Source organism: Ahaetulla prasina, chromosome 1 (genome assembly GCF_028640845.1).
Source record: "Ahaetulla prasina isolate Xishuangbanna chromosome 1, ASM2864084v1, whole genome shotgun sequence".
Classification (NCBI taxonomy): domain Eukaryota; kingdom Metazoa; phylum Chordata; class Lepidosauria; order Squamata; family Colubridae; genus Ahaetulla; species Ahaetulla prasina.
Genome location: NC_080539.1, coordinates 299114277 through 299128813, shown reverse-complemented (window position 1 = coordinate 299128813; position 14537 = coordinate 299114277). Strand labels below are relative to the sequence as shown.

At 40.0% G+C, this 14537-nt stretch overlaps 1 protein-coding gene and 1 long non-coding RNA gene across 2 annotated transcripts in view; one reads left to right on the top strand and one right to left on the bottom strand.

Annotated features, from left to right (window-relative positions):
- RAD51B (RAD51 paralog B) overlaps positions 1–14537 on the bottom strand; it is a 397526-nt gene that overhangs the window by 112781 nt on the left and 270208 nt on the right. The window lies entirely within an intron of this gene.
- LOC131187519 (uncharacterized) lies at positions 6683–13261 on the top strand. Its single transcript, XR_009152568.1, has 3 exons — positions 6683–6968; positions 10784–10905; positions 11065–13261. It is a non-coding gene; the product is annotated as an uncharacterized LOC131187519 (long non-coding RNA).

The window sequence follows — 14537 nt, the reverse complement described above, 5'->3', positions numbered from 1 at the left end:
TCTAGCAATGCTGTTATAACTTCAAATGGTTGTAAATCTGAGGACTATCTGTATTCTGGTTAAAAACAAATTATAAATATAATTCTATAAGATTGGCAAAACATTAACCATCACTAATACTGATAGGCAACAACACTGGAGAAAGGATCTCACAATCCTGTGCCCTTTGTCTTTGGAATAGCTAAAGAAGTGGAAGCATTACATCTGTAAGGAATCCAACAGCTATACTAACGCTGGTCAGGAATAAGATTTTTCATGCTTGCTTTAAGAAAGAAATCAGATCAATTTAAAGGTGGAGTATCTGTGAGAAAATACTCTTGAGTGTAATTTTATTAACATAAATGTGTTAAGGGGATATTTCTGATTTCTACATATCCAAGTGAAGATGTGGATGCATTTCATAGTAATATGTCTGCCAGAATATTAATAAGAAAAAGGCAGGAATGTAATCTTACATAATTCATTGCTGCTGAGAAAGGAGAGAGGTTGAATGGAAAAACAGTTCATAAAGATGCCAGAAGTCTCTAAGCAGAAACAGCTGTTGAAGTCATAAAAAAGAGGTCAAGTCTTCAACAAACCCAACAACAGGAAAGTTTGCCATAAATCATTTCTACCTTCATCTCTCCTCTGAGCTGTAACTCCCCTGGGATCGATATAGATGCTTATGCAATAATTTACAAGATGCCCTGAACTCTTTTTTTGGGGGGTGGGAGGGTTGAAGGGACAAAATCCAGGGCCTCCTAATTAGGAAAGAATACTTGTCTGCTCAAAGGGAGCTGAAGGCAAATCGGAAAGCAGGGAGAGCATACAGGAAAACAAAACAACAAATAAATCAGACTACTTAGTCCACCCTAGAGATGTGCTTTTAGATAAATGACAGGGCTTTCTCTACTTTCCCTAAGATACTGCACTCTCTCAAGGGTCTTCCTTTGCTCTTTCTATAATGGGTTCTTCTTTTACATTTATTCACCCTACACTCATTGCTACCTCTACACAAGAGTTCAGTCCTACGTTTTCTTCTCAAATATCTTCCGGAAAGGAATTATAATTCAAGCACATGTCCGTTTTTCAAAAACTCTTTACTGAAACTATTTAATAATAATTATTGCAGCTTAATCCCACCTTTTCCCATGCATTCTTAATTCCATGCATTATTTTAGTATTACACTAATTGCACACATTGGTTTGGTTTTTAAACATTTTCCTATTTCTCTCTCTCTCTCTCAATGTCTAAAGTGATTGTCGTCAAGTTTAAATTCAATTATTGTAATTGACCTTTTCGTTCTGCTACCATGTCCGATATCCCCATATATTAGGCTGTTCGATGCAAACCTTAGATAAAAATAAGTTCTTGTTTCTCCAACTTGTTTCAAAAGAAACAATCAAGAGGATCCGACTAAGATAACATGATCAAACCATGATCATGGCTTTTTCCAAGATGGCGCTGCAAAGGCTGCCTCAGTGAAATGCTCTCTAACGGTGTCTTTATTTTTGATTATTCTCTGCGACTCACTATGGATTTCTTACTCACGAGACCATCTGCTAACAATTAAGCAACATTTCTTTAAGGAGCAGCTTTCTGTGATCTCACCCCACCCCTCTTTAAAAAGGCAAAGGAGTTTCTAATACAGGAAGAAGCAATTTCCCTGGAGCTATGGATTACGAAGAAAACCAAATGAAGGAAACGGAGACGAGGTAAAAGGGCGGGAATTTTAAATAGGTTAAGGAATAAGGGAAATAGAACTGCTCTGCCTTCAATCTTCCTGACAAATTTACATTCATTTGCTAACAAGATGAATGAAATACTCCTTTTAAACAGATGCAACTCTGATTTTCACAGCCAGCTGCCTTATGCTTTATTGAAACCTGGTTATATGATGATATGGATGACAACAAATTCCAGCAAATTCCAGGATTTTAGATACATAGAGTAGAGAGAATTGCAGAATCATCAGGTAAAAAGAAGGGAGGAGGCTTATGCTTATATATCAACAACAGCTCAGGATATAACTATAATATATAAATACTGTGATGAAAACTTAAAGAGTCTTTACTTATCAACTGTAAACCATTTTACTGTCCATGTGAGTTCTCCTCATTTCTATTAATTGCTGTTTATGTCCCCCCACAAGCCTGTGTAAACAAGGCATTATGAATTCTAGCTGACCAGATTATGGAGGCTGAAGCCAAATATCCCGATTCACTGGCCATTATTATGGGAGATCTAAACAAAGCAAACTTAAGGAAAGAGCTACCAAAATACTTTCAGCATGTCAATTGTCCCACTAGAGGCAAGAATACTTTAGACCAGGAGTCCCCAACCTTTCGGACCTCAGGGACTACCAAATTCATAATTTTAAATCCCGCAGACCACTAATATGATCTGCCTAATGTCCGGCTGGGTGAGTGTGGCTAGGTGGTCATGTAACTGGGTGGGCATGGCCAACTCAATTTCACTCACCTCACCAGCCTCTACTCGCCCCTCCCCTCTCAGCCCCTCCTCGCCTCCCTGCTCTTTAGGACCCCAACAGGAAGCAGTTGTAGGAGCTAAGCAGCCAACCCGAGAAAGAGTTGGCAAAACAACTGGCTCAGTTCAAATTGGATCTGACAGAGAAGGAGGCTCAGCAGAAGCACCTCACTGAGGACTAGGAGCATAGGCTTTCCAAGCAGAGGGAAGGACCTATGGGAGTGGGGGAAGGCCAGGTACCGGCACCTAGAGGCTCAGTGGGCTGAGATGGTCAGCCAGTTCCAGGCCATGATGCAGTCCCACTGGAACAAGGCCCTCGGGCTCTTTGCCACCAGTGGCACTTCCCTCCAGCCTTCACCCAAAGCCCTGCACCAGGAGGCTGAAGCAGATCCCAAATCGGATTTTCTGCCTCCCTCCGACCCACACAAAAAGACCCCGAAGGGGGAGACTCTCTGCAGCAACACAAATGTTCATTGCACATATTGGTCCCAGGGGCCGTAGTTTGAGGACTCCCAATTTAGTGCAATATAAAAAATGCAAATAATTTTTCTGCAGACCACCAAAATTTTCTTGTGGACCACCAGTGGTCCACGGACCACCAGTTGGTGACCGCTGCTTTAGATCATTGCTACACAACACTAAAAGATGCTTATCAGTCCTTACCATGAGCAGCTGTGGGCCACTCTGATCATTGCATGATTCACCTAGTACCTGCTTACAGGTAAAGACTTAAAACCACAAAACCAACAATTAAATCAGTGAAGACCTTGACTGAGGAGGCAAAGTTAAAGCTACAGGCCTGCCTTGACTGCACTGATTGGAATGTTTTCGAAAGTATCTCTGCAGACTTAGATGAACTCACAGATACATCATATGTCAGCTTCTGTGAAGACCTATGTATACAGGAACAACAAACCTTGGTTCACAGTTAAACTTAAGCAGCTATGTCGTTCCAAAGAGGAAGCCTACAGAAAAGGTGATAAAATGCTGTACAATCAGGCCAGAAATGTATCAACAAGAGAGATCAGAGCAGCAAAAAGAAGCTACTCTGAAAAGCTAAAGAATCAGTTCTCAACAAGTGAACCAGCAAACATGTGGAAAACTCTTAAAAATATCACTAGTTATAGCAAACCTCCTTCCCAGGCTGAAGGAAATCAACAACTGGCAGATGACCTGAATGTATTTTACTGCAGGTTTGAAAGGAAACTACAGCCACTTATCTCCACAACCCCCATCTCAGACACACTAACAACAGCCAACCTCCTACAACTGACCCCATCCTATTGGGTTCACAACCCCTAGTGATCACAGAAAAGGAAGTGCAGGACCTATTTCATAGACAAAAGCCAGGAAAAGCTCCAGGCCCAGACAAGATAACTCCTTCTTGCTTAAAGGTCTATGCTGACCAATTGGCCCCCATCTTCACCCGTATCTTCAATAAATTGCTAGACATGTGCTATGTTCCTTCTTGCTTCAAATGCTCTACTATCATCCCAGTGCCGAAGAAGTCCACCATCAAGGAACTGGATGAGTACAAACCAGTTGCTCTAACATCTGTAGTTATAAAAATTTTGAAAGGCTAGTGCTGTCTCACTTGAAACCATCACGGATCCACTGTTAGACCCCCTGCAATTTGCATACCGAGCAAATAGATCAATAGATGATGCTGTTAATTTGGCTCTGCACTACATCCTACAATATCTTGAATCTCCAAAAACCTATGCAAGGATCCTCTTTGTAGACTTTAGTTCAGTATTCAACACCATCATTCCAGACATTCTTCTAACTAAACTAAACCAGCTAGCGGTACCTGAACACACTTGTAAATGGATCATAAGCTTCCTAACATATAGGAAGCAGCAGGTGAAGCTAAGCAGAATCACATCAGATACCTGCACAATTAACACAGGGGCTCCACAAGGTTGTGTGCCCTCTCCACTTCTCTCCTCTCTATATACCAATGAGCGCATCTCAAACGATCCATCTGTTAAACTACTGCAGTTTGCAGATGACACAACAGTGATTGGTCTCATTTGAGACAATGATGAATCCGCATACAGGAGGTTGAACAACTAGCCTCGTGGTGCGACCAGAACAATCTGGAACTGAACACACTAAAACTGTAGAAATGGTGGTAGACTTTAGGAGAAACCTTCCCATAATACCACCTCTCACAATACTAGGACAACACAGTATCAACAGTAGAGACCTTCAAATTTCTAGCTTCTCACAACCTAAAATGGACAGCTAACATCAAAAACATCATCAAAAAAGCACAACAAAGAATGTTCTTTCTGCACCAACTCAGAAAGCTCAAACTGCCCAAGGAGCTGCTGATCCAGTTCTACAGAGGAATTATTGAGTCTGTCATTTGCACCTCTATAACTGTCTGGTTTGGTTCTGCAACCCAACAAGACAAACACAGACTTCAGAGGGTAATTAGAACTGCAGAAAAAACAATTACTACCAACCTGCCTTCCATTGAGGACCCGTATACTGCACGAGTCAAAAAGAGGGCGACGAAAATATTTACATTTTTTCCCCTAAATGCCATCATTCTGCAAAACAAATAATTCCCTCAACATTGTCAAACTATTTACAAAATCTGCATTACTATTAATCTTCTTATCGTTTCTATCACCCATCTCCTCCCACTTATGACTGTAAACTTGTTGCTGGTATCTTTAGATTTATATTGATTGTTTCCCTATGACTATCATTACGTGTTGTACCTTATGATTCTTGACGAATGTATCTTGTCTTTTATGTACACTGAGAACGTATGCACCAAGACAAATTCGTTGTGTGTCCAATCACACTTGGCCAATAAAGAATTCAATTCAATTCAATTCAATTCAATTCAATTCAATTCAATGCTATTCTATCAGAACCAGTGGTGGGATCCTCCTGGTTTAACAACTGGTTTGGTGATTCTACGCTTTGCGCATGTGCACGCTTTGCATGTGTGTGCATTTTGAAGAAATCTTCACTTCCGTGTTTCTTCGGAGGAGAAACACAGCTGAGGCATGGCAACTGCTCTGCTGTGTGAATCAGGTGAGAAGATAAAGGTAGGAAAATAGCGCAGGTGGGTGGGTGGGCCCATCTGATGGTTGGGGCGAACTGGTTCTCTCCCAGCTCAATGTGGGAGCTACCAGTTTGCTCGAACCGGTCCAAATCGATAGAATTCTACCCCTGATCAGAACTGCCTATGAGAGTAAATGGCAAGACCAGTTTTAGCAACATACCACTTGTTTGTTCTTAAATCAAATTATTAAAACACACAGCACCATCTTTTTGAAAGGAGTTGGTAAGCCTTGGTTTAGATTAACCGATACTCTTGAAGTACATCTCCATTTAATAAATGTAGTTCCAGTGACCAAAATTTTTCACTGTATCAACTCTTTAAAGCAAATTTACATGGTGAACATCTAAATCTGGTTTCAGGGTCACAAGAGAAAAGACTGGGCCCTTTCATAGAAATAGAGAAGAATATGCAATACTATCAATAGTTTACAGTTCCTTAATGACATTTCATTTCCTTAATGGCTACAAAATTTGGCTTTTAAGTATATCATAACTTCAAAGCACAAGAACAAACAAACCCTACATGCATCATGTCATTCCCAACAAATAGGCTGTGAGTTTTAATCAATTTGGAATCATAAAGTTTTGGTTTCTCCTATTGGTCGTTTTTTGTTAACACAAGAAGTCTCTGATATTAAGGTTTAAGAGATGTTTTAAACGTTTAGTTAAGAGCTTCTGGAAAATAAATGGAGGCACATCTCTGACATTTTATCTCTCAGCTGACAGATTAAAAATAGTCCCTTTAGATCAAAGGCACAATACATTCTTTCTTAATTCTTGTCAAACTTTGAATTTGGCCTAGTCTCCAAAGGAAGGAAAGTTTAAATGTCTTGTTAGGTCAGTCATTAAATGCAAGGAGCCCAGAAGTCACCAGAGACCATAAACCAGAAAAAGATTCTGCCATCCATCAGACAGCATGACCTCTGACCTCTTTAATTCCCTCTCCCTTCTCTCCTCCCTCCTATTACTATAAAAGGAGAGCCACTCTGGTTTATGTATAAGATCCTGCCATAACAAGTAGCAAAAAGGACAGCCTTGTGTTGGCACTGATCCTGTCTTTGTCTCACTGCATTCATTATCCGTGGGAAAATAAGGCAGATTAAAGGGTTTTATTATTTTTTGGGGGGAGGGGGGAGTGCAGCAAAGCTGCAAGATTAATAACTGCTCTGATTCATGATCAATGAATACACACATGGGAAATGAATCTTTGTACATAATCTGCAATGGAGAGGGTGAGGATGCTTACGAAATAGAAAATAAAAGGATCAAAATTTAGTTGCTCTAGTTTTCAATTACTCCAGTTTATCAATTGCTGTTTACAGTGTGAACCAATTTCTTATTTCAGGATGATGCATGTATTTAACTAAAGAGAAAAGCATGGAAGGGAACTTTTCCAGGACAAATGAAGATGAAGATGGTAGGAGTTGTTTAAAATTATCTTGCTTGGAGTTATTAAAAAAAAAAGTAGCCCGTAAAAAAAGCACTGTATAAGTATGGTAGAGCCATGGTGGCGCAGTGTTTAGAAAGCAGAATTGCAGACTAATTCTGCAGAGTGCAACAGTTTGATTCTCATCAGCTCAAGGTTGACTCAGTCTTTCATCCTTCCGAGGTCAGTAAAATGAAGATCCAGATTGTTGGGAGAAATATGCTGACTCTGTAAACTGCTTAAAGAGAGCTGTAAAGCATGGTGAAGTGATATATAAGTCTAAGTGCTATTGCTATGACTTCCTATAAAATGCAACTGAGTGAGTTGCATTTTTCTTTCTTCTGATCCAGGGCTGTAAAACTCCTGGCCCGCGGGCCGGGTGCATCACGCGCTGGCCACGCCCATGCCCGTTTTAGCGAAGGGGGGGAAAGTCCCGATACATCATGTGACCTCAGTGTTGGGGTTGAGATACTGCTTTCCAGCACTAGGACTGTGCACCATATTGCATTTTCTTCCAAAAAATGAAAACTGGTTCTCAAACCCTGATGGAGCTTTTGAAAAAAAATCAGTGAACTATAGCAGATGATATAGCAGTGAACTATAGCAGATAGCAAAAGCTTTGGAAGCTTTTGAAAGCTGATGGAGCTTATGAAAAAAAATCAGTGAACTATAGCAGATGTGCTAACTATTTAAGTTAACCAGCTCTGTACGTGAGGTCCAACATCTTTAGAATTATATATACCTTCTCTTTATTCTTCCTCAAGCATTTTATTAACTTTATTATCTAGATAATACATTTTGAAGTGAGGGGTCCTTGATGCTCTCTGAGCTTGGTTGTTTTCTTTCAGACAATTCATTACCCTAAATAGGTAAAATCATTAATTTGATTTTGATTTTAATTTTCAATAATTTTGATATGATATGATTAATTCAGAAAAATCTATCTTTGTGGAGTGCAACATGAATTCAGTCCTGTTCATGTGTGTACTGACATATTAGCACAGCCTTTTGTAATATAAAAAGGTAAAGTTTCCCCTCGCACATATGTGCTAGTCGTTGCTGACTCTAGGGGGCGGTGCTCATCTCCGTTTCAAAGCCGAAGAGCCAGCGCTGTCCGAAGACGTCTCCGTGGTCATGTGGCCGGCATGACTGAATGCCAAAGGCGCACGGAACGCTGTTACCTTCCCATCAAAGGTGGTCCCTATTTTTTCTACTTGCATTTTTACGTGCTTTCAAAACTGCTAGGTTGGCAGAAGCTGGGACAAGTAACGGGAGCTCACCCCGTTACACGGCAGCACTAGGGATTCGAACTGCTGAGCTGCCAACCTTTCGATCAACAAGCTCAACGTCCTAGCCCCTGAGCCACCGCGTCCTTTTACCTTTGTAATATAGTGGCCTCCAAATATTTCAGACCATAGTAATTATATTTTACAGTCATCAACTGTAACAGTAATTTTGTTAGAAAACATCAGATTGGTGAAATCTATGTTAGCATGGAGACATAATTTTTTATGACATTATTTTCTTCTATAGTTTTTTCCTCTGGGCACAGCTCTTTTCATTAAATAAATAGTTGAAGCTAATTTGTAAAAAGCACTATAAGTAAATAGCCACTATAGTTTCTCCTTTGAGAACTCAAGATAAGAATGTGAACACATAACTCATGAAAATTGATGGCTTGCCAACCCTCCACTTCATTGTAGGGAGGACGTATTTGCATCAAACTTTAAGAAGGGCTAGAGATAACATATCCATTTTCCTGCTAACATTGGACTTGGGAATTCACCTGGGCAGAAGTCATAAATGATTCATGTTTTTAAACTTTTCTTCTTTTAACTGCCGGTATATATCCTAAATCTATAGATGGCTTATTTAATCATCTACCCCTCCTTCGACAGACAATACTGTAAGATTTATATTTTTAAATACAGTAGATGCTTTTATAAAAATGGGGAACATCCTATATTTTTGGAGGGAGAAATTTTAACAGAATAAGAGAGTTGGAGGTCTTCTAGTCCAACCCCCCCTGTTCAAGCAGCAAACCCTATACCATTTCAGACAAATGGTTGTCCAGTCTCTTCTTAAAAATCTCCAGTGTTGGAGCATTCACAACTTCTGAAGGCAAGCTGTTCTACTGATTAATTGTTCTAACTGTCACGAATTTCTCCTTAGTTCTAGGTTGCTATCTCATTTTTTTCTTTTAGAGCTTAGAACAGCCTAGATAAATGTTCAAGTGCATCTGATCCCCAGCATAACTTCTTAAACATAACTTCTTAAACATGGATCTTCTCAACAACCAACACATTTATTCCAGGGGTGAAATTCAGCAGGTTCTGACAGGTTCTGAAGAACCGGTAGTGGAAATTTTGAGTAGTTCGGAGAACCAGCAAATACCACATCTGGCTGGCCCCAGAGTGGGGTGGGAATGGAGATTTTGCAGTATTCTTCCCCTGCCATGCCCACCAAACCACACCATGCCCACCTAGCCACACCCACAGAACCGGTAGTAAAAAAAATTGGATTTCACCACTGGTTTATTCACACATATACACATGTTCACATGTTACACAAACACAGGTTCATATTCCCCAGTGCAATTTTCCAGAACTACATCTTATGTTCTAGTAATAGCAGCAGCAGTAAAAATAACAATGGAAACTGGAACATGGTCTGGGGTCAGGAAAGGAGGACTGGCTCTTATGTTGAAGCCAGGAAGAAAAAAAAAAGAGTTTGATTCTAGAATGGGGAAGTCTAAAAATGAAATTGGGAGGGCAGGAAAAAAGAGGATTGAATTCTGGGCCAGGGAGCAGGAAGAGAGATGGATTCTTGAATATGGAAGTCTGACTATTAAGTTGTGGGTGGCAGAAATGAAAGAAAAATATTGAATCCTGACCTGAGAAGAATGATGTAAAAGCAAACATGTGGGCCGCAATATGGATATGGTTAAGGACCAGTATGATGAGCAGTCTTGGAAATGTTCAATCATTTTAGATTCCTGGTTAGGCAAGTCATTCATAATAGCAATAGCAATAGCAATAGCAATAGCACTTAGACTTATATACCGCTTCACAGTGCTTTACAGCCCCCTCTAAGCGATTGACAGAGTCAGCATATTGCCCCCAACAATCTGGGTCCTCATTTTACCAAACTCAAAAGGATGGAAGACTGAGTCAATGGGTGAGAATCGAACTGCCAAACTATTGTAAACCGCCCAGAGTTGGCTTGTGGAGAGATGGGTGGCAAGCAAATATAATAAAGAACAATAATAATCTAAAAATTATTATGGAAATGTCAGACCAAACATCTATACATTGTATCAAATTTCCACCAAACCAGTCAACAAATGAATGCACCAAGGAATGCAGAGTAAATGTGATACGTTCAAGGAATAGGTACCATAGGTAGATGTTTTAGTTTGGGAACTAAAATCTAAGTCAGGGGTCTCCAACCTTGGTCCCTTTAAGACCTGTGGACTTCAACTCCCAGAGTTCCTCAGCCAGCTTCGCTGGCTGAGGGACTCTGGGAGTTGAAGTCCACAAGTCTTAAAGGGACCAGGGTTGGAGACCCCTGATCTAAGTGGTTGCCACACACAGCTCTTATTCTCTATGATTCTATTACCTACATTTTGGCTCTCTGTGCTTGCAACAAAAAGTCTTGCCATCTGCATTTGTATAAAGGTTTCCATGCATCTGTGGTTTTTTGGCTTTTTGTTCCTTTACAGATGTGCAAAATGATAGATGGACTTTTGCCCATGTGTAAAGTACATTTTTCAAGATCTTGTAATTTATAGTTTTATTTTTCTATAGTTGCCTGGCTGGTATGGAATCCCTGTAAACTATTAAAGCTTCCTGTGCCACATCTACCCAAGCACCCCCCCTTCCCTTATCTGTGACTTGTGGGAGTCCTTGCAGCTGATGGAAACAAAGGGGTGAGTATTGGATAATAAATGCAGAGAACAATATAACTGCTGCTGAAAAGTGCAGACACCTTTGAAAGATTAGCTGTTGCTTGGAAGGAGCTACTTGGCTGCTGAATTTAACTTCTCTGTTAAGCTCAATGTGAGGCTTCTTTTTCTTTCTTTACCTAGTGACCTTATGCCCTTGCAGAGGTGGCACTCAGCTGGTTCAGACCAGTTCGCCTGAACTGGTAGTGGTGACTGTGAGTGGGCCCGGGCCTGCTCCCACCCACCTGCCCAGATGTAAAGACGTCCTATTTAACCATGTTTTCAAGGCCGGGCACACGTGCCGAAGGCACGCACGTGAGCAAAGAATATAATTTTTTATTGGCCAAGTATGACTGGACACACAAGGAATTTGTCTTGTTGCATATGCTCTCACTGTACATAAAAGAAAATATACCTTCATCAACGTACAACACTTACAACACTTAATGATAGTCATAGGGTATAAATTTAACACTTAATGATACAACTCTTAACACTTAACAAAGCACATGCACGGAAGGCACGCACACATGCGAAGAGAGCGTGCGCCTGCGGGGCGAACCAGTAGTAAGAATATGTGAAACACACTGCTGTGCCCTTGCCTCATTTTCATCCTCTTGTTCTTCTCTGCTGAACAAGGTTGGAAGGAAAAGTGCAGGCACATTTGAATATACCTGTAGGAGAAAGTTGTTTGTGTAATAGAAAATACTTGGCATAAGCACATGAGGGATTAATTTCTGAAAGTTTCTTTCTCAGGCAATTACATTAGTAGTTATTAATTTAATTATCATTTTGTCCAGGTGGTGTCCCTTAGTGGATGTGTCTTCAATGCTCAAATACACACGTCTATTGTGAATGGAGACATCTTCAAAACAAATTTTAAACTAGTGAGAAGATAGAAAAGCTGCACAGTGTATACTAATTGTTTGTTTGCTTGAATGAATGATCAATTTCCGACTTCCTTTTAAAAAGACCATTTAAATTCCAGGTCATCTTCCTTTTTGGATTAATAACGTCTTTCCATAGCACATTTTTTTTTTTATATGTGCACAACTAATTCTTACAAAATCCAAATACAAGAAGCCACTTTTTCTGGCATAATATAAGTAGGGATAACAAAAAAAAAGGCAGGACACTATTTCTGCCCTTGTAAGCTACTGGAATAAAAGAACTTTTCTTTTCCCTCAAAAGTGAATAGAACGCAGAGATAGGATGATGAGTTCCATGAAGCCAAAATGTTTTTCTATCCTGATTTCTTAAAATGCAGTAAGAGAGGCAGAGGATAAGTAACCTATTCAAGAAATTATCTGTAAAAATTTGTACTTGAATTCATTACCCACCCTTACAACTCCCCAATCAATTTTTCTTCAAAACTACATTCCAAAATATTGACCTTCCCCTTCCATTCGTGTTTCCTTTTTCATTTTACTTTGTTTTCCTGTGAGGTAATTCAAATATTTTCTTTCACTTTCAAAGGAAGCATGGGCATCTGCGAGGGAGTGGGGAAGTAGTGTTACAATTGTCATTTTCCAAATGGTGTAAATTTCATAATTCAAGAGTCATACAGTAGAAGTCTCCTGCTATTAAACCAGGGCCCAGATTAACCTTGTTGCACATTGTACTAAGCCATAATTTATGACTTGTTTGATTTTGGGCTCAGCACATTATTTGAATCCAACCATTCTAGGTTTTAAGATATGCTGTGGGGCATTATTGGATGTAAATGTAGGCTCCTTGAATATACCATGACTACTGATGATTACATGGACACTCGTGAATTTTTTTTGAGCAATAATATGAAAATGGGTTGCTACTGGTTTCTTCCAGAATGTTTTCCCTGTTTTTCATTCTAATCTAAAGCCCTGGGTTTCCTGGTAATTTCCCATCCAAGTGCTAACCTTAGTTGTGGTGGGATGTTTTTGTTTATGTTTTAATCAGCCAAGATCAACTAGATGTTGTTACCTGAACTGGCCAGATAAACTAAGCTGTTCCAAATGGCCTTTATAAATACACACCTCCATCTTTATGGCCTGTTGCACATCTTACACTCCTCAGGAATGCTAAGAGGAGAAATAACTATTATGTATTTTGTTTTTAGTATTGTCCTCTGAGAATATAATTTTCACTCCGGGGGAGGGGGGGAACAATCTGAGTCCCAGAGTTTGAAACAAAATGAACATTTATTGTGGGAGAAGAACATCACAAAGTTGGAATCAAATTCAAAACACACATTCCCTATCTAGTTAATATATGTATAATATTATCCCCAGCTCCCAGGGTGAATGCTCAGAGCTAATTTAGAGCTACTGGCACCAAATAAGGCACCATGAAATTTAAAACCAGACTGTGCTGGTACTTCTTTCACATAAGGAGGAAACAAAAGCTGCAAAGTCAAAGAATGGATCACTTCCAAGCACTTTAGGAAGGCAGAATTGTCAAAAGATCTCATCTCGGCCCTGTTTTGTTTCTGGTGGGATCACAGTAAATACAGATGGCAGGCTGCATAGGGGAGAGAAGAGAGATAATTTGGGGGCCCACAGAGCACGTGGTTCCAGGCCTGCTTTTCATTAGTCCTACTTCATAGCCACCCATCTCCTGCAAATGTCATCACACCCTGGCAAAGCATCTGTGGCATGTTAATCTTTTCATTTAATAGAAAAGCTGTTGTGATCTTTCTTCCATTTTTCCTCTTAAAGGGCAGGAAGCAATAATAGTAACTGCAGCTCCATTCCACTTAACTGCTCTCTCCTCCCTAGATATTTTTTCAAGTCTAGTTCAACTAGAGACATTCCCATGGATGGAGTGTGTGTGTGTGTGTGTGTGTGTGTGTGTTCACACACACACAATCTGGTTAATAAATACCAACTGCAGAAGGAAAATCTGTTAAATTTACTATGTAAAATGAAAGTATCTGGTTACTGGAGTGGGAGATGAGGCAATCTGGAGTCCACTTCCAGCTAAATGTCTCAGCTGAGATACTGCCACAAAGGCTAACAAGCAATCAAGAAGCTTTATTCAGGGTACTTCACGGACAAATACTGAATTCTTTCTGAAAACTGTGGTAGTTCATGGTAAACCCCTTGTCCCTTTTTGTGCTATTACGTATGATAGCATAACACATACAAGATGCAAAAGATGGCTTACTTGTGAGTTGAGATGTCTGTCAAGTGGGAATGCATGTTTGTCTGATGTGCACAGGGGCAAAACGGATTCACTCCCTTCCTCAATACTTACTGAAAATGACTTCATTGCAGTGATTCATAACTCTTTTATTATGAATGGATATTTGTTGTTTTCAGTTACTGACTCAGATTCAACATTCTGCAAAACAGTAATCTGAACTCTGAAGAACTTATTTCCCAGCTGTGGCTCATACACACAGATCATTATGTTCCTTTTAAAGAGATCCCATCTACCACAAGATGGTTGCTTTGACCTCAGAGTTGCAATTATAGCAACCTTCAGGGTGGTAGGTTCCTCTGTCCTGTGTCTACAGGCTGCAGAACTGGTTAGTTTTCATAGGCACACAGAAACATCCGTCCATCCCAGAACCCATGATCAAGAGGTAGAACTGTAAGTGAAAAAAAAATGAACTTTTTTCCTCCTCTTAGCCTTTC